Source organism: Callithrix jacchus, chromosome 16, assembly GCF_049354715.1.
Source record: "Callithrix jacchus isolate 240 chromosome 16, calJac240_pri, whole genome shotgun sequence".
In the NCBI taxonomy this organism is placed as follows: Eukaryota; Metazoa; Chordata; class Mammalia; order Primates; family Cebidae; genus Callithrix; species Callithrix jacchus.
The window spans coordinates 43105512-43124804 of NC_133517.1; the positions used below are offsets into that span (position 1 = coordinate 43105512).

General features: G+C 33.7%; 1 long non-coding RNA gene across 4 annotated transcripts in view; it reads left to right on the forward strand.

The window, feature by feature from the left end:
* The window catches only part of LOC103788537 (uncharacterized), a 586955-nt gene that overhangs the window by 60391 nt on the left and 507271 nt on the right, over positions 1-19293 (forward strand). The window lies entirely within an intron of this gene.

Genomic DNA, 19293 nt, shown 5'->3' on the forward strand with positions numbered 1-19293 from the left:
ATTAAAAAGGAAGCTTGTGTCAGATGTAATGACAAAGAACAAGGAGACTCACTAAAGAGGGTACAGCCTTAAGCGATACTCGTAATATGCATTCCCCCTGTTTCGATACCAAAATAAAGTGCTATTTGATTATTTTCTGTTTGTACAATTAATCACCATCTTTTTAAAATATTTTTTTAGTATCCATAGTTTTCATTTTGAAATTTTTTAACATTTATTTTAGGTTGAGGGTTACATGTGAAGGTTTGTTACACAGGTAAACTTATGTCCCTGGGGTTTGTTGTACAAATGATTTTGTCATTCAAGAATTAAGCCTAGTATCCAGTATTTATTTTCTTCAACTCTCCCTCCTCCCACCCTCCACAATAGTTTTTATGGGAACATGGATGAAGCTGGGGGCTATTATCCTCAGCAAACAAACACAGGAATTAAAAACAAAATACAGCACATTCCCACTTATAAGTAGGAGCTAAATAACGAGAAATCCTGAACACAGGGAAATGACAGACACTGGGGTGTACTTGAAAGTGGAGGGTGGGAGGAAGGAGAGCTGAAGAAAGGAAATACTGGATACTGGGCTTTAACTCCTGGGTGACAAAAATCTATTGAGATAGTCATGTTGCTTCTGTCATTAGTTCTGTTTATATGGTAAATCACATTTTTTGGTTTGTGTATGTTGAATTAACCTTGCATCCTGGAGATGAAGCCTACTTGGTTATGCTGGATTAGGTATTTATGTGCTGCCAAATTTGATTTGTAAGTATTTTCAAATTTGATTTGTAAGTATTTTGTTGAGGATTTCTGCATCAATGTTTATCAAGGATATTGACCTCAAGTGTTTGTGTGTATGTGTTGTGAGTGTGCATGTGTGTGTCTGTCTGTCAGATTATGGTATCAGGATGATGCTGGCCTCACATAATAAGCTGAGGAGGAGTCCCTCCTCCTCATTTTTTTTTTTTTAATAGTTTATGTAGGAATGGTTACCAGCTCTTCTTAGGGTAGCTGGTAGAATTCATCTGTGAATTCATCAAGTCCTGGCTTTTCTTGGTTGGTAGGTTATTTATCACTCATTCAATTTCAGAGCTTATTATTGGTATGTTCAGGACATTAATTTCTTCCTTGTTCAGTCTTGGGAGGGTGTATGTGTCCAGGAATTTATCCATCTCTTCTAGGTTTTCTAGTTTGTTTGCATAGAGGTATTCATAGCAGTTTATAATGATTATTTTTCTTTCTGTTGGGTCATTGGTAACATTCCCTTCATCGTTTCTAAACAATCCTATGGCATCAAGTTATACTTCAAAAGTGGTCCTTTAGAATGTATTACAGACATACAGTCTCCATTCTTAATTCCTTGTACCTAAGAAGCCTCTTCCTACCCTAATTACCTAATGTTGAGAACTGGAATCTGTACTACTCAGGGCACAGTGAGGAGTGGGAAAAGCTGTTTCCTACAACTCTAACTGACCTCTTCCTGAGGGCTGACTAAAGTGGCTGTAATATTCCCCTCAGCTTGACTAAATTTGAACAGGCTTCTCCCTGACTCTAGGCCTCTAACCAACCTTATGTTAGAGGATTTACCTAAAAAGAAAATGTAAATTTTTTCTCAGTCTCTTTGAAATGTAAATCTTTCTCAAACATCCTTGCTAGTTTTATGATTCAGTGAGGTCTTTTTCAATGATGTGGAAGCCATCTCTTTGAAATGTAATCATTAAGGAAGGTAACACTCTTATCTCCCAGTCTCTGCAGAAGGGTAGGAACCTAATTGTAGGGGGTGAGGGGTTCCTTGCTCCAAGTTGTAAAATTACCTTCTGCCATTAAGATAGGAGAAAGTTTCTTCTCTTTTAGGTAAAACCAATTAGCAAACACTTGGCTTCTCACCTCAGCCTTTTAAACTTTTCCCATCCTTATTTTTATTTATTTATTTTTATTTTATTCTTTTGAGGCAGAGTTTCACTCTTGTTGCCCAAGCTGGAGTGCAGTGGCCCAGTTTAGGGTCACCACAACCTCCACCTCCTGGGTTCAAGTGATTCTCCTGTTTCAGCCTCCCGAGTAGCTGGGATTACAGGCATGTGCCATCATGTACCACTAATTTTGTATTTTTTAGTAGAGACGGGGTTTCACCATGTTGGTAAGGCTGGTCTTGAAATCCTGACCTCAGGTCCCACCCTTAAATTTAGCAGATTGGAGTTTAGATTTCAGTTCTGGTCTCCCCACCCTATTGCAAGGCACTTAAATAAAGACTCCTTTGCCTATGTAACTTTGTCCATTGTAATTGTGCAGGTCCTTCCACTGAAGAAGAACCTGGAGTTGGCTGGAATTTGTTTCAGAGAATTTGGACCTATTCATCTTCAGGGTTGATGATGGGGATTACTAGTGACACAAACCACAGTTATTAAAGAACAATTCTGTGAAAACTATTAATATATGGCCTTACTGAACCAGAACTTAGCAGCTGGTATTCAAGTTCCTCAGACCGTTTTGTAGTCAGTATCCTTCAAAATGAACTGCTTCAGTAGCAATTATAAAGTATAGAATAAATGATGTATCTTGACAAAATAATTTTTCCCTGTAATAAGAAGTATATAAAAGTATTTTACCCACAAATATTTCTCTGACATATTTTGAAGTGGCTGCCACAGGGCTAGCACACTGAGGTGGCTCTGCAAAGCTGTCTTTTGTGGGGCAATTTGCATTAATAATCTCCATTAATGCAGCCAGGCCTTCCCTTTCTAGGCCTTTCCAGGATATAAGAGAAAGCTACTGAGAATCTGATACCTTTAAAGGTATGAAAAGAGATGTTTACTATCTATTCTCTCTGACAGCTGCTATCTATGAGGCTTCATCTACATATCAAGGCCAACTTTGCTAGGCAAGCTTCTTCCTTTCTCCACCTTATAATCTGTCTTGCCACTGAAATCTGATCTACCAGCATAAGCTATTTTGGGCCATGCTGTGAGCCTGCATTTTTTCTATAACCTCAAGGTGGTATATAAGCTTCTGAGCATCACTGGGTCATTGGGGCTTCATTCCGAAGGCTCCCATGTATGCATGTAAGATAAATTTGTATGCCTTTTTTCCTATTAATCAATCTGGCACGTCAGTGATTTTCAGTGAATCTCCAGGGACTCAAGGGTCTTGTCACTCATGGGTACATCCTAAATTTATGTATTGATTTATTTACTTGTTTATTTATTTATTATGCAAGTAGAACTTGTTCTTTCCTAATTATGTCAGGAGTTATTTTGATTATTGGTTTGCCTCTCCATTACAGCAGTTTTCTTGTACAATGGCTTATGTTTGTTAACTCAGGCCTGTGGAATTCAATTCCTTCTAACACTTTCCTGGCAAAAGAAACTGGAAAAAAATCAGAATGGCAACATTCTTGGTTTAGTCTCTGCGCTAATTGTCTACTATGGAATAACAAATTATCACAAACTTAGTCGCATTAAAGAAACTATGTTTGCCTCACCGTTTCTAGTTAGACATCAAGACGTAGATTAGGTGGTTCTGCATCTTCATGGTTTTTCACAGATATTGAAATTAAAAGTTGGGCAGAACTGAGGTCTTGTTCGAAATCTAGACTGGGGAAGAATAACTGCAACCCTTACATGGGTGGTTATTGGGAAAACTGCAGTTCCTCAAGAGCCGTTTAAGGGAAGTTACTCATTTTTCTTGGAATGAGGATTTCTGTTTCTAGTGGACGTTGGCTGGAGGCTGTCCTCAGATTCTTTCCATGGAGGCCTCACCAACATGTAGGCTTACTTCATTAACAACAGCAAGTAAAAGAGTTTGCTAGCAAGACAAACATCATTATATTATACAATCCAATCACATAAATGGCATCCCTTCACTTTATTGTTTAGAATTCTAGAGAATTAAGCAGGACATGGATACCAGGAGGCCAGGCCTTCTGGGGGCAATCTTAAAAGCTTTCTGCTATAGATCCAGTGGCAGGTGGTATGGCATTAGAGGTTTCCTTTTGGTTTCTAACACAATATGTTCTATTTCCTTGTCACATCCATCAAGTTACGATGTGATCAAAAGGTAAACTTCAGAATGCAGATGATTAAAATATTATTTATCAGACACAGGAGAGTTATTAGAGATTGCAATCTCATATTTTTCAAATTGTATCAATGAAGTTATAGAACTTCCCTGATACAAAGGGCTGATATTTGTTTCTATGATTGGTGGAACAACAAATCAATTATAATCCATTAAAATACCTTGATAAATTTATGATCTAGAGAAAGTAATTCAAAAGAGAAGCTCATGAGTACTTCTTAAAGTAATGTCATTGTTTTCTAAAGTACCTTTAACATCTCATACTGAGTATTTGGTTTCTTTGTCATGATAATTTTGCTAATATTGCTTAATTCATAGAGTTGTTGTAAGGAGAACATTAAGTAATATAAAATATTAAAATATGAAATACTACTAGTACCATCATTGGCCACCCTTTTTTTTTTGAGGAGGATAGAGGGTTGGTGTGGGGATAAAAATAGGCAATCTTATTTTAAAATGTTGGTATTTATCTTTGCGTCATCTATCCTTATTACCAACATGATTTTTTAAAACTTTAATAGTCTAATTTTAAGGCAAAGTAGAGATTATATTTACTTAAGCAAGCAGGATTTCAAAGTGGTTTAAAATGTGAAGTCCAATGCTCAGGTTTAAATGTTGGTTTCACTGCTTATTCACCCAATAGCACTATCATTAAAGGCTTTTTTACATAATGGAGATAATAATAGTTTTTACTTTATATATACACACACACAGACACACATATATATACACATATATATGTATATAGATAGTTTGATATACATTTTAACATTAAGTACTGTAATGTATGTAAGGTGATTAGCCCCAATATTTGGTACATAGTGAGTCCTCAGCTGATATTAATTACTATCATTATCATTAGTAGTCTTATGATAGTAATTTCCCAGATCCAAGACTATGGTTTACATTTCTTCTACATCAGTATCTTCCAATCTTAGCACAATGTCTTAAAGTACAAAGTGGTATGGGATCATTAACAAAAATCAGAGAGAAAAGCAAAAAAAGGGAAATAAAACATATATTACAAGAAGGAATATGCACACGAAGGACATAAAAGATGGCAGAATTTGGCTGGGATGAGGTTGAATAGCAAGCTGTTTGGGGTCTCCTCATTTACCTTGACAATCTACTTTCTTTTTCCCACCATAGCTTGGGACCCTGCTGCTTATCTCATGTCTCCATAAATTTACCTGTCCTCTTTCCATAGGTGTGAATATAATAGATTCTAGTCTCAGTCATAATATTCAGAATCAACGCAAATGAAAATCAAGGCAAATCATATTCTACATCTCTAATTAGCATATTATTATGGTATCAATGGTGTTGAAAGCAGGAAATGTCATACAATGTTGAAATGCTTTGTTCTTGTCATGGGCAAAAGGTTTTACATGAACCACACTTTATTTTTTGTGTTTTGTGTTTCAGTGGGTTTAGTAAACTTGATAAAGCCATTTTGTTATTTCCCTTTGCTGCAAGTTAAACCTTCTCAGGATGAGCAGAGTGTCTGATTCCTTAAGCTTCTGCATCTACAATGCCCAGAGCATTATGATCTATTTGCCACTAAGTTGTCACTGAGTCAATTCGTTGAGATCGGATGCATTCAGGATGGTATAGCTGTAGACGGAAACAATTAGAAATGTTTAGCCACAGATTTTCACCACACTTGTAGATACTTTTTTTAGGCAACTGGACATTGGGATGTTTTGCCCTGAAGTCTTCCCTTCCCCTCCCTTATCACTTCAAGCCATTTAAAACACACTAACACTTAAACGCACATTCCCTCTCACAGAGACTCCATGCTGTTCAGCATTATTCCTTTTATAATCTTTTTTAAAAGTATATTTAATTTTCTCTTTCCTGTCCCCATGCCACATCTGTGACCAGGTTGTGTTGTGAATTAGGTATGTGTTTGAAGGGATAGGAAAGAGAATTGTGACTCCCCGCTGAATGGACTTTTTACCTGCTGCTCTTCTGATTATGTGTGCTGGGATGAGGCAGCTCTTAAAAAGATGTAAGATTAAGGTTGCTCAGAAGGAAACTGAACTGGGTACCAAGAGAACACAGGAGAGAATCGATGAATTACTTGCTGTACTTACCTCACCTCAGCAACATATTTAGAAATTCCTGTGTTTGCAAATTTATTGTATCTGGCACTTCTTCTGCATCTATCATAAGCAGAGAGAAAAGCCAACTGAAATTCTTGATCCTAGAGCTAGTGTTTTCTTTATAGGCTTTCTATAATATGTTTGTTGACAGCTTCCTGTTGTGCAATTTCCTTTCACTCCACAGATTTCTCTTTTCTCAGATCAAATCCCAGGTTGCTATTTTGAAAGAGGAAAAAATGTTTTAAGGAAAATGAAACACTCCTTTACTGACACCATTCCATGTTTGATAGTAGGGCATTAAAACGACTGGGCAAGGCTGCTGCTGAGGGAGGGGAGAAGGCAGTAAGCAGTACCAGGTGGACTTAGGTCACCTAGAGTGAACAGACGTTGTATTGGAGAGAGAGCCTCTGGCAACAGCCACCATAACATAAATTGCAAATCAAAGCATTAACCACCACTCTGCCTGCAAACATCATACAAGTCCATCTTTTTTTCCTTTCATTATTTCCACTACATATTTACCACAGAGCTAAGCATCCACTCCGTCACTCTAGGTCTATCCCACTCCTGTTCTTTATGTGGCTTCTACATGGCATCCACATTATACTTCTTAAAGGTCACTTCTGGTCATCACACTCATACTATGAAACACAAATGTTTAAAAAAAATATATTGTTTAACAAACTGTCTGAATTCACTGGATTGAAGTCTCTAATCCAAACCAACACACCCCTTACTTCTCTCCTTGCTGCTTATTTCTCTCTGCTTTCTGTTTCCTCTTTTGCTTTTTTCTTTTTAACTTTCCCTGTCTTTATGTTGCTCTCTATTCAAGGCTTAAAATAACTCTTTTAGTTTTTAGATATATTTATCTACTTGGCCACATATTAAAATTATGAGATAGATACTATTTTAGTCCCATTTTACAAATCAGGGAAGCAGATGTTCAACAAGTTGAAGTGCTTTGTTTAACATGATTCAAATTTATAAAAAGGTGAAGCTTTAGTATTTCCATTACTTATTTGTAAATGTGCCCTTTAGAACTATTAAATTAAATTAAATTTAAAGATATATATATATATATAAATATATATATATATATATATATATTTACTTGGATAGATACTAAGTACATCCTGGTATAGGATAGTAGATGAACTATCTACTGTAGAATAGTAGAAATACTATCTATTCTAGAATAGTAGATATACTATCCAAGTACATCTTCTTGGACATATATGGTATCTGTGAAATGTAAAGTAGAATCCAATTTATTCTTGATAGGTAGTTGGATATGTGTTTCAATTTTAAGGGAAATGTTTGGGCTACAAATATAATCTTTGGAGCCAGTCACAAAACAAGACGAGATCAACTATGAATTACCATTGACAGAAAATGAAGAGATAAAATAAGAGGCAATATTGCTTTGGTGTCAGAAGGTTGCTTTTGAATCCTAGCTCTATTTGTAACCATTAGTTACCATTACAAATAGTAATCTTAGAAAATATACTTATTACTTTAAACATCAAGTTGTGAGAGGCAGTGCATTTTAGTTTTTAAGAATATAAATTTCCAGCTTTGCCACTGTATAAAAGTGAGCAAGTTATTTAAATTAGCAGAGTATCACTTTTCTCATCTGGAAAATGGACAAATAATTATATCTACTTCAGATGGTTGTTTTGAAGTTTTACATAAATTAACATTTGAAAAAATACTTAGCATATTTATGTCATCTAGTAAGACTTCTATATGTTTTGCTGTTTTTCTCCTGCTTAAAATGTAGTTGGTAATATCATCTGCTCCATATTCTGCTTTTGACACATTGTAATTTTACATATAGGTTATAATTTGATGCATATATATGTTGTATAACAATTAAATCAAGGTAAATACATTTATTAGCTCCCGCATTTATCTTTTTTTTTTTTTTTTGAGACTGAATTTTGCTCTTGTTGCCCAGGCTGAGTGTAATGGCACGATCTCAATTTGTCCCAACCTCTGCCTACCAGGCTACCAGGTTCAAGCAATTATCCCGCCTCAGCCTCCCAAGTAGCTGGGATTACAGGTGCATGCCACCACAGCCAGCTAATAATTTTGTATTTTTAGTAGAGATGGGGTTTCTCCATGTTGGTCAGGCTGGTCTCAAACTACCGACCTCAGGTGATCCACCCACCTCGGCCTCCCAAAGTGCTGGGATTAAAGGCATGAGCCACCACGCCCAGCTCATTTATCATTTTTTTTGTGTGATGAAAACATTCAAAACTTCTCTTCTAGCTATTTTGTAATATGTAAAACTTTGCTGTTAATGCTTGTCACTCTACTATGAAATTGAAAAGCAGAAATTATTCCTCCTATTTAATTGTAACTTCATACCTGTTGACCACCATCTCCCCATTCTGTCTTCTAAATCCTCACCCCAGTTTTGGGTCACCACTGTTCTACTCTACTTTGACTAGATCAATTTTTTAAAACAAATTCCACATAGGAGTGAGGTCATATGGTATTTGTCTTTCTATATCTGGCCAATTTTAATTAACATCCTCTAGTTTCATCCATGTTGTTGCAAATGATAGGATTTTTAAAAATTTCTATGGCTGAATCCATTGTGCATATTCACCACATTTTATTTTTCTATACATCCGTTGAACAATTTGGTTGATTCTGTATCTGGCTATTGTGACTAGTGTTGAAATAAATATGGGGGTGCAGGTATCTTTTTGACATATTGATTTCATTGTTTTGGATATATACTCAGTAGTGAGATTGCTGGATCTTGGGAGTATCTCCGTAATGCTTCTCATAATAGTTTTACTAATTGACATACCTGTCTACAATGTATAAGTGTTCCCCTTCCTCCACATTATTGTCAACAAGTATTCTTTTGTATTTATGTTAATATGCATTCTACTTGGAAAAAAGTGGTATTTCACTGTGATTTTAATTTGCATTTCCCTGATGATTAGTGATATTGAGCATTTTTCTATGCTTTTTGGCCATTTTACCCCATATTTTAATGATTAAATGAGATAAAGCTCCTACATAGAATAAATATGAACTATTATTTATAAAATATTGCATATCTGGGTGATTATACTGTGCATAATAGATTCATCATTAATTTATTACGTTCTTTTACATTAACAAACATAACTTTAGTTCTGTGCAGATGGCTATTTAGTTCTTCTCTTGTCTTGAAATTTACCCTTTTGATTACTCTTGAGAGGCATATATAAGTGGTTCAGACACAGAGCTGTCTGTGAACATTTTAAATATCCATTTACCTTGCTATAGACTTGAGTATATGTTCATTTTCTTGATTCTTTCATTGGAATCATTTCAGATATTGGAATTCAGTTTATTTCTAGTTGATGCGTAATTTATTGAAAGTGTCCAAAATATTAAATTTAAAGACCTCTTACTTTTCTTTACTTTTCAAAAATATATCTAATATTTCCTTTAATTAATAGTTTATGTTGTTCAAGAATAAGTGATCTTTGATACTAGTTTAGACTTGGTTCCATTGAATGCCATATCTTAGTCTTAAATTTGATAGTTAAAAAAATTCTTTTTCTGGCCATGCTCAGTGACTCACACCTGTAATCCCAGCACTTTGGGAGGTAGAGGCAGGTGGATCACAAGGTCAGGAGTTCAAGACCAGCCTGGGCAACATAGTAAAATCCTGTCTCTACTAAAAATATAAAAATTAGCTGGGTGTGGTAGCATGGGCCTATAGTCCCAGCTACTCAGGAGGCTGAGGCTAGAGAATCACTTGAACCTGGGAGGCAGTGGTTGCAGTGAGCCGAGATCAGGCCACTGCACTCCAACCTGGGGGACAGAGACACTCCATCTCAAACAAACAAACAAAAAATCTTTTTTTTTTCAAATTGGATAAATGTTTAAGTTGTAAATAACTTGGATAGCTTTGTTAGTCTTCAATAAGTGTTATCAGTGCTTTTACAGGGGTATAGGCTTTTCTTATGCAAAATCATTTTTACTACAAGGATTTTAAAAATTCAAACGGTGATTAAAGCTCTTAGCCTTAATGGCTCTTTTTGGTCTCACTATCAGAAAACAATATTACTTTACAACTGACAAGGGAAGCTAGTTTAGTTGTCTGGAGACATCTATGAGGATTTCATTGCACCCTGCTCACCTAACTGCATATTCCCTAAGTAAAACTCCACAAAATTTGATTACGTTCTTAAATAGACAACATTAAAATAACAGGTTGCCAAGAGATTTCTACAAGATTTTCAGAGAAACACCTTGAAGTAAACAGCATTATTAAAAAGAACAACTTCATGGATTTAGTCCACAAACTGCATAATTTCTGACAAGCTTAAAAACTGTTAGTAATCCTAGTCTTCCCTAGGTTTGATTATCAGTTCAGGGATTAAAACTGGATGGACATGGGAAGCCAAAGGGAAACTGAAAATATTGGTATGCTAAGGAAGAGACAACAGTGATGGTTGCTTTGGTCTAATTCTAGGTCTTTCTTGGTAGAGTGAAGGGGCACATCCAGTTCTGCACATCTTCCAACATTTTCAAGAAACAGAACAACTGTTGAATTCAAGACACAGCTCTTCTTACTTGTGTGAAATGGTGGTCAGAGTATGACACAGAGGGGTTAGAAAAAAGAAATTTGATTTGTTGCTCAAGACTTCATATCTAGAATTTCTTCCCCAAAACCAGCCTTTGAAAATTAGAGAACAGATAGAAGGTGAAAGATAATAATAAGACATTAGAAATGTTGGAAAGAGGTGAGGGGTTTAGAATATTGGCAAGTTAAGTTGTATAGGTACAAATGGATTCTCTTAATGGCAGCACGTGGAGACATAAAGAGGTGTGATGGGGGGAAAAAAAACCACATAAACATAGAGGAAAGAAGCCTGTGTTCTAATTTTAACTCTATCATTAAGCTAGCCATGTAACACATTTCAACTTGTTTTCCACAATAGCCTATTTAAGAACCAAGATGATGATTCAAAGTTGTTCCAACTATGTTCTTTGGACTTTAGGGGTTATAGGATGTGCTTTTGAGTCTTAGAATATGGGAGATTGAGGCTGGAGCTTTGACAACTTTCTATTAGTGGAGTCTGGGGTCATCAACATGATTTTAACTAGAAAAGGTTCATTTTCATTTTTTCTTTTACTTTTCCCCCTTTGCATTAGGATAGATGATCTGAGGACACCTGGGGCTCTTAGATGATAAACCTCTATATTGCAGTGACAGATAAAATGATAAAAATTAGTTTTCAGTAGAATAATTTTCACAATATTATTACAAACTAGAAATGTTTTCTAGTATTTTACAAAGAAAAATACAGTATAAATGATTGAAGATAATTAAATATTTCTACATCATAGATATTATACTATACACAGTGATATGTTAATATCTAGTAATAGAACTGATAAATGTAGTATAGCTGAGCCAGAAATAATTTTATGTTTGTTTCAGAAAGAAATATTTAATTGAAAGTTCTCATAAATGTGAATACAATTTTAATATAGATACACTCATTATGGGCATAAGTTAATTTTTATTATCAGACAGCTAAAAAGTCATGAATTAAGCTTATTTGTACTAAGGTAAAAATATTCTTATTCTATTAACATTGATCTGTTAAAACTGAATATGAATTACAGCATCTGTGGAAATAAGGAATCTATTATAACTTGAAAAACGAGCCAGGCGGGTGGCTCAAGCCTGTAATCCCAGCACTTTGGGAGGCCGAGGCTGGTGAATCACGAGGTCAAGAGATCGAGACCATCCTGGCCAACATAGTGAAACCCCGTCTCTACTAAAAATACAAAAATTAGCTGGGCATGGTGGTGCGTGCCTGTAATCCCAGCTGCTCAGGAGGCTGAGGCGGGAGAATTGCCTGAACCCAGGAGGCGGAGGTTGTGGTGAGCCGAGATCGGCCATTGCACTCCAGCCTGAGTAAGGAGCGAAACTCCGTTTCAAAAAACAAAACAGAAACAAACTACAGAGGAATCCTCAACTGTAATCATTTCCTAAGAGACCAAAGAAATTCACATTATGAATATAAAGTTAAATCAGATTTATTAATCACTAAGTTTAAAAAACTCACATAATAAAAGAATAATAGCTTTTTAATATTTTGTTTACACCTTATTACATATTAACTATACATAAATATAGCACATAAAATATTAAGAATAGAATAAACATTCTTGTACCAAAACCCAGTTTAACCTTTACATTTCTTTAAATATCATAAATTTTACCCTTACCTTTAAAGATTACCTTTAAATTCCTCTATGTGGCCTTTGAATCTTACCACCTCTCTCCTGACTCAAAAAGTAATAATTATCCTCAATTCAATGTTTTATCACTTTGTTTTCTATATATTTTATCATTTATATTTCATCAATGTAAATCAAAGCATCTATTTAAATACTGCAACTTGCTTTCTTTTGCCTTATGTATCTGAGAGTTATATACGAAATTGTGAGATATATAATGAAATACAGCTACAATGCGTTCATTTTAATTATTTTAATAAAATAAGGAAATATTAATTGATACTCAGGTTTTTAGTCTCAAAGCTTCTTTAAACTCTTAAAAATTATTAGACTCCCAAAGGCTTATGTGAATTACATCCATTGACATTTACTCTATTGACAAATAAAACAGAAAATTTGAAACTCTTAAGATAACATTTTTTATGAAAATGCTAACATATGCTATTATATTTTTATGAAAGGTTTATTTTCATAAAAAATACTTATTAAAAACAAGAGCATTGACTTACATTTTTGAAAATATTAAATACATTACATTTCTCAATACACAAATACCATTTTTTTGCTGTAAATTTTGATGTTCTGCCATAGAACAAAAAAAGAATCCATCTGCTACTAGTATTATTGAAAGTATTTTACAAAAATCCAGAGTAACTGCTGTATTTTTTCTAGTGTACTTTTTATTTATTGTAATGATTACGTTTTTTCCTATTATTCTATTAATTTCATAATTTAAATCAAAGCATCTATGTACATACTATAACATAATGATGTTCTATAAATAAAAAAAAATTTTCCGTTTCTATATTACTGAACTAGTTTGGTCTGTAACTTTCCTTTCTCACAACACTCTCATCTGATTTTGATAAACATTATGCTATCCAAAATAAATGAGATAAATTTTTTAAATAATAAATTGTGTATGATTAAAAAGATGATTCTTTTATATTTTGATAGACATTTTCTGTAAAACCAGCTGTGCCTAGTGATGGGAAGATTTCTAACTAATGACACTATATTTATAATTTTTATAGGCTCATATGTGTTTTCTATTTCTGTTTTGGTAAAGGTAAAATATATTATTTCACAAATTTATCTCCTATGACTTAAAATTTGTGATGACAGAAAACCATTTAATTTATTTTGTCACTTTTTTTCTCCATGACATCCGTAGATAATTTACATATTTTTATTGCTAGTATTATTTTATTTGCACTTTCTCTCTTTTATTCTTGAGTCATCCTCTCATGATATACATCTTACATGTCAGTCATTCAAAGACATACTTTTGTCTTTATCAGTGCTGTGTAATTTATATTCGTATTTTGTGTAATTTCATTTAATTTCATTAATTTTTGATATTATGATTTGAAATATCAGTATAATAATTTAGTTCTAAATGTTTTTATATTTCTGTTATGAATTCTTGTTTGATCATTGTTATTTAACAATATATTAATTTGTAAAACATGCTTTTTTTCTAGTTTTAGCTTTTTTTAAATTTTATAGAAATTTAAAATAAGTAAAATTTCAATATAGATGCATTCATTATGATATGTAATACTTATTTTTCATAGATGTTGCATATGTACTTGAAAGACTACAAGTCATTTTGTTGGTTGTGGCAGCTTATTTATGCATTATTGTCATTACTGTTATTATTTTGCTTAAGCTATTAGTTACTGAGAGGGTTATGAAAGCTTTACACTATGATGAAAATCTGACTATTTCTTCTTATATTCATTCAATTTTTTCAGAAATATTTTGATTACAAGTTCATAAAAGCATAGACATTCAGATATGTTACATTTTTCTGATGAATTAAACTTTTCCTCAAACAACTTTTATTTCCAGCCATTTTTCTTTACTCCAAATCCTTTGTCTAATATAATGGTAAGATTATATTTAGATTTAGCAGTACTTTATTTAGATTGCTTTCTCTGGAAAATATTTTTCATCATTTAAAAATATCTTTGTGCTTTGAATAACATATTTGGCTATACTTTCTATTTATGCCTGACAGTCTTTAACTAGAGAATTTAATCCATATATATGTATTATAGTAATCCATAATTGATATCTTTATCTTACTTCTATTTAATGCTTTCGAAATATCCTACATTTTATTTTTCTATCCCGTTTTTCCTCTAACTTTTAAATAAATTATTTTATTTTTCTATCCCGTTTTTCCTCTAACTTTTAAATAAATTATTCTTTCTTTCATTTACTTTTTTCCTGTGCACTTGCAGTTTATATAATTTGTTTCTAGTTTTTAATGGTTATTTAATACATTTAACATGCATAATTAGCTATTCAAATTGGAGAAAATCAATTTCTTTTTCTCCCCTGATTTCACCAACAAATAAGAAACTTTAAAATGCTTCATCAGATCATATCTCTCCTACTGATAGAGTTAGTTACTCAACATTTTAGTCCCATATCGTTGTCAGTCAAATGCCAACCAATATCACTATCATTATTTTGTAAAGCCCATATTGGCTTAGATTTACTTACTTTTTTTTTTTTGCTTTCTTTCCTTTTAATTACTTCTTGTATCTCAGATGTTTTATCTGAAACATGTTCTGTCTGGGTTTTAGAATGTTTAGAATTTCTAAACCTTCTAAATTGTTGTTAGCAACTTCCCTGTTTTCGTTCATCTTGTCTGAAAAGTGTTTACACAGCCTCCATTCTAGAAATATTAGTTTTAATACATTTGTAATTCTAATTCAAAAATCATATTATTTTTATCATTTAAAAAATTATTTTACTTTTGTAAATTATTATTGTGAAGATATTATCCCACTGCCTTATTTACAGTGCTGCTCCTGAAATCTTACACTTTCAGTAAGTTTTCTTCTTTTTTCTCTGACTCCTTATAGGAACTATCCTTGTCTCAGCTGATGGTAGTCTGAAGTTGAATAGACAGTGTTATGTGTCTTGGTATGGATTTCTTCTCATATATTCTATTTTTGATTCAGAAGACCTGATATATTGAAAGGTTTATATCTTTCTATTCTGCAAAATACTTAGATATCTATTCAAATACTGTCTTTCTCTCATTCACTGACTCTTCTCCCTTTGGAATTCTAACTGGAAAAATATTGGATCATTATATGCTGTGTTTCGTATGCTTTAATCTCTATGTAAAGTCTCTATATATTTAGTGAATTATGGATAGTTTATCCAGAACTTTTTGTCCAGTTCACTAAGAATTTTTGGACTATTTTTAATTGTCTCAAACTATCTATTATATTTAATTTTAATTATACATTTCATTTCTACAAGTTTTATATGCATTTTTCTAAATCTGAAGATTTTACATATCTCAATCCTATTTTAACTCCCATATACTTTCTTTAAATATGTCATATATACACAAACACAGTTATGCAAGTGCACATACATGTACATATATATAATTTTGTGTTTTTTTTTTGAGACGGAGTTTCACTCTTGTTACCCAGGCTGGAGTGCAATGGCGCGATCTCGGCTCACCGCAACCTCTGCCTCCTGGGTTCAAGCAATTCTCCTGCCTCAGCATCCCGAGTAGCTGGGATTACAGGCACGCGCCACCATGCCCAGCTAATTTTTTGTATTTTTAGTAGAGATGGGGTTTCACCATGTTGACCAGGATGGTCTCGATCTCTTGACCTCGTGATCCACCCACCTCGGCCTCCCAAAGTGCTGGGATTACAGGCTTGAGCCACCGCGCCCGGCCTAATTTTGTGTTTTTAATTGTAATTTTTTAAGTCCATTGTGGGTCCAATTCTTGTGTTGGAAACTTCATCTTCAATGCAGTAGTCTTGAGAGATGAAATCTCTAGAAGGTGATTTGGCCATGAGGGCTCTACCCTCATGAATGGATTAATGACATTGAAGCTGTGGGTTCCTGATTTAAAAAAATGAGTTCAGCTGTCTTCTGTTCTCTTTCTTGAGCTTGTATTCTCTTGTTTTTCTACTTTCTGCCATCTGATGACAGAGGAGGAAGTCCCACACCAGATGTCGGCACCTTGCTATTAGCTTTCCCAGCCTCCAGATCTGTGAGAAATACATTTTTTTCTTTATAAATTAGCTAGTCTGTGGTTTTCTGTTATAGCAACACAAAGCAGACAGACATAATGTCAACTTGTTTTCATATACTTTGTATATGTTCTTTACACCTGCCTCAAATTTCACCTGGATTTTATAAACAAATGAATAAAAATTAAATGCTCAGGGTCACTGGAGTCTATCAAATGTAATCCAGGTGAATGCCAATTCTAGTGCCACATATTTCTCTCACTTTTTATTTTTATTTATTTATTTTTGCCTCTGCTGTTTCTTTAGTTCCTTGTCAGCTCAATACGCATCAACATTTTAAGAGTTGTTTGTGTATATAAGCACATGCATGTATTTCTTTTTCTCTGTTTTACCCATTGATTTAGATTTCACCCATTGTTTTCAGTTGTTCATAGCAGAAGAATCAATCAGAGTATATAATCCACCCCAATATTGAAAGTAGGGACCACATTTTATTCTTCTACTGATGATACCTTCTTTTATTACTCTGCTAATCAAGCGAACAATATCATATTAAGGAGCTTTATTTAGTATATTGTAATGACCTTCACAGTGGAAGAATTACCTCTTTAATATAGTACCTAGCACATAGAAAATGTCCAATGAAACATTTCATCTCTATTTAGTAATAAATGGATATATACAATTTAGAATCAAGTACAAAATAAAATACTTGTATTCATTTCATATATCTTTATAGAAAATTCCAGGTGCATGTTTTTAAAAGATTTCTACCAGATGCTGAAGAAAGGAAACATGTACTATACTGGTAATAATATTAGTAATACTGTAATAATGATAAATAATGATAATTATCATGTCTTACACTTATACAATATTACTAAAACTGAATGCCTTATTTTACAACACTATCTCATTTTCTTTTTTCTTTTTTTTTTTTTTGAGATGGAACTTCACTTTTCTTGCCCAAGTTGGAGTGCAGTGGTGCAATCTTGGCTCACTGCAACCTCTGTCGCCCGAGGGTTCAAGGAGTTGTCCTGCCTCAGCCTTTGAGTAGCCGGGATTACAGGCATCCGCCAACATGACTGGCTAACTTTTGTATTTTTGGTAGAAATGGGGTTTCACCAAGTTGGTCAGGCTGGTCTTGAACTCCTGACCTCAGATAATCTGTCCACCTTGGCCTCCCAAAGTGCTGGGATTACAGGCATGAGCCACTGTACCTATCCTCTCATATGCTTTTCAAAATAAGCTTAAAAAGTGTTTCTTTTATGCTTGTCATTTCTATCTTAGGAAACAGGCTTAGAGAAGTAATGTCGTTTATCCAAGATCACAAGGGTAAAAATGGTAATGCTAAAATATGAACCAGGGTATCTATTCCCAAAGCCTATGATATTTGTCATATCTAATTTATTCAACCAACATACCGTCTAAACTGAGAATCTCAGTGAGTAGGGAACAATGTAGTGCTACATTCCACAGACATAAAGTTTCCATTTTAGTATTACTGTATTTTAATTAATTATTAAAAATATATTAGATTTAATATATAAATATATTAAAAGGTATACAAAATTAAATATAGCCTAAGCCTAAGCCAGACTAACTAGTCTAGTGAAACTTGCAACTACGGTTTTTGTTGGTGGTTCTTTACAAAAATTTAAAACAAATTTTACCTCCTTTTTGAGATAAAGTTGATATCTGAATTTTCAAAGTAGTTTAGATATCCTGTAGGCATAATTATACTAAATTTTACTGCAAAAAGCTATCACAGCTTTTAAACAATTGTGGTGGTGTTAGGTACTATAAATACATTTTCTAATTTAATCTAATGGAAACCCTATGTATCTATATTGAGTTTCAGAGAAGAAAATTATATTATGGAAGTTTGCTCAGCTAATAGCAAACTGACTGAGTGGTCTTAGGTTCAAATACATTAATTTATAAAGTCTATTTTTCTTTATATACATGACATAGTATTATTTTTATAATTGTCTTAAAAATTTAATGCTTATGTGTACTATATACATATATATGCATGCATACATATATATATATAATATACTCACACACACACACACACACATATATATATATATATATATGAACTACATGAGATATTTTAATACAGGTGTAGAAGGTGTAATTACCATATTAGAGTAAATAGGATATCTGTCATCTTAAACATTTATAATTTATTTGTGTTACAAACATTATAATTATACTCTTTTAGTTATTTAAAAATGTATGATAAATTTTTGTCGACTATAGTCACTCTGTTGTACTATCAAATACTAGATATTTTTCTTAAAAATCCTTATATTACATTTATCTTTATGAACAGTGTATAAGGGTAGTGATGTGAATACAAATATATATATATATATATATTTTTTTTTTTTTTTTTTGAGCCGGAGTTTCGCTCTTGTTACCCAGGCTGGAGTGCAATGGCGTGATCTCGGCTCCCCGCAACCTCCGCCTCCTGGGTTCAGGCAATTCTCCTGCCTCAGCCTCCCAAGTAGCTGGGATTACAGGCACGTGCCACCGTGCCCAGCTAATTTTTTGTATTTTTAGTAGAGACGGGGTTTCACCGTGTTGACCAGGATGGTCTCGATCTCTTGACCTCGTGATCCACCCGCCTTGGCCTCCCAAAGTGCTGGGATTACAGGCGTGAGCCACCGCGCCCGGCCCCCAAATATTTTTTAAGAGCTACTACATGTTATGCATTATAGAGTTGACCCTTGAACAACACAGTGAGTTGGGGTACTGATCCCTTGCACAATGAAAACCCAGCATATACCTTTTGACTCCCTAAAATGTAAACTAATCACTGACAGTTG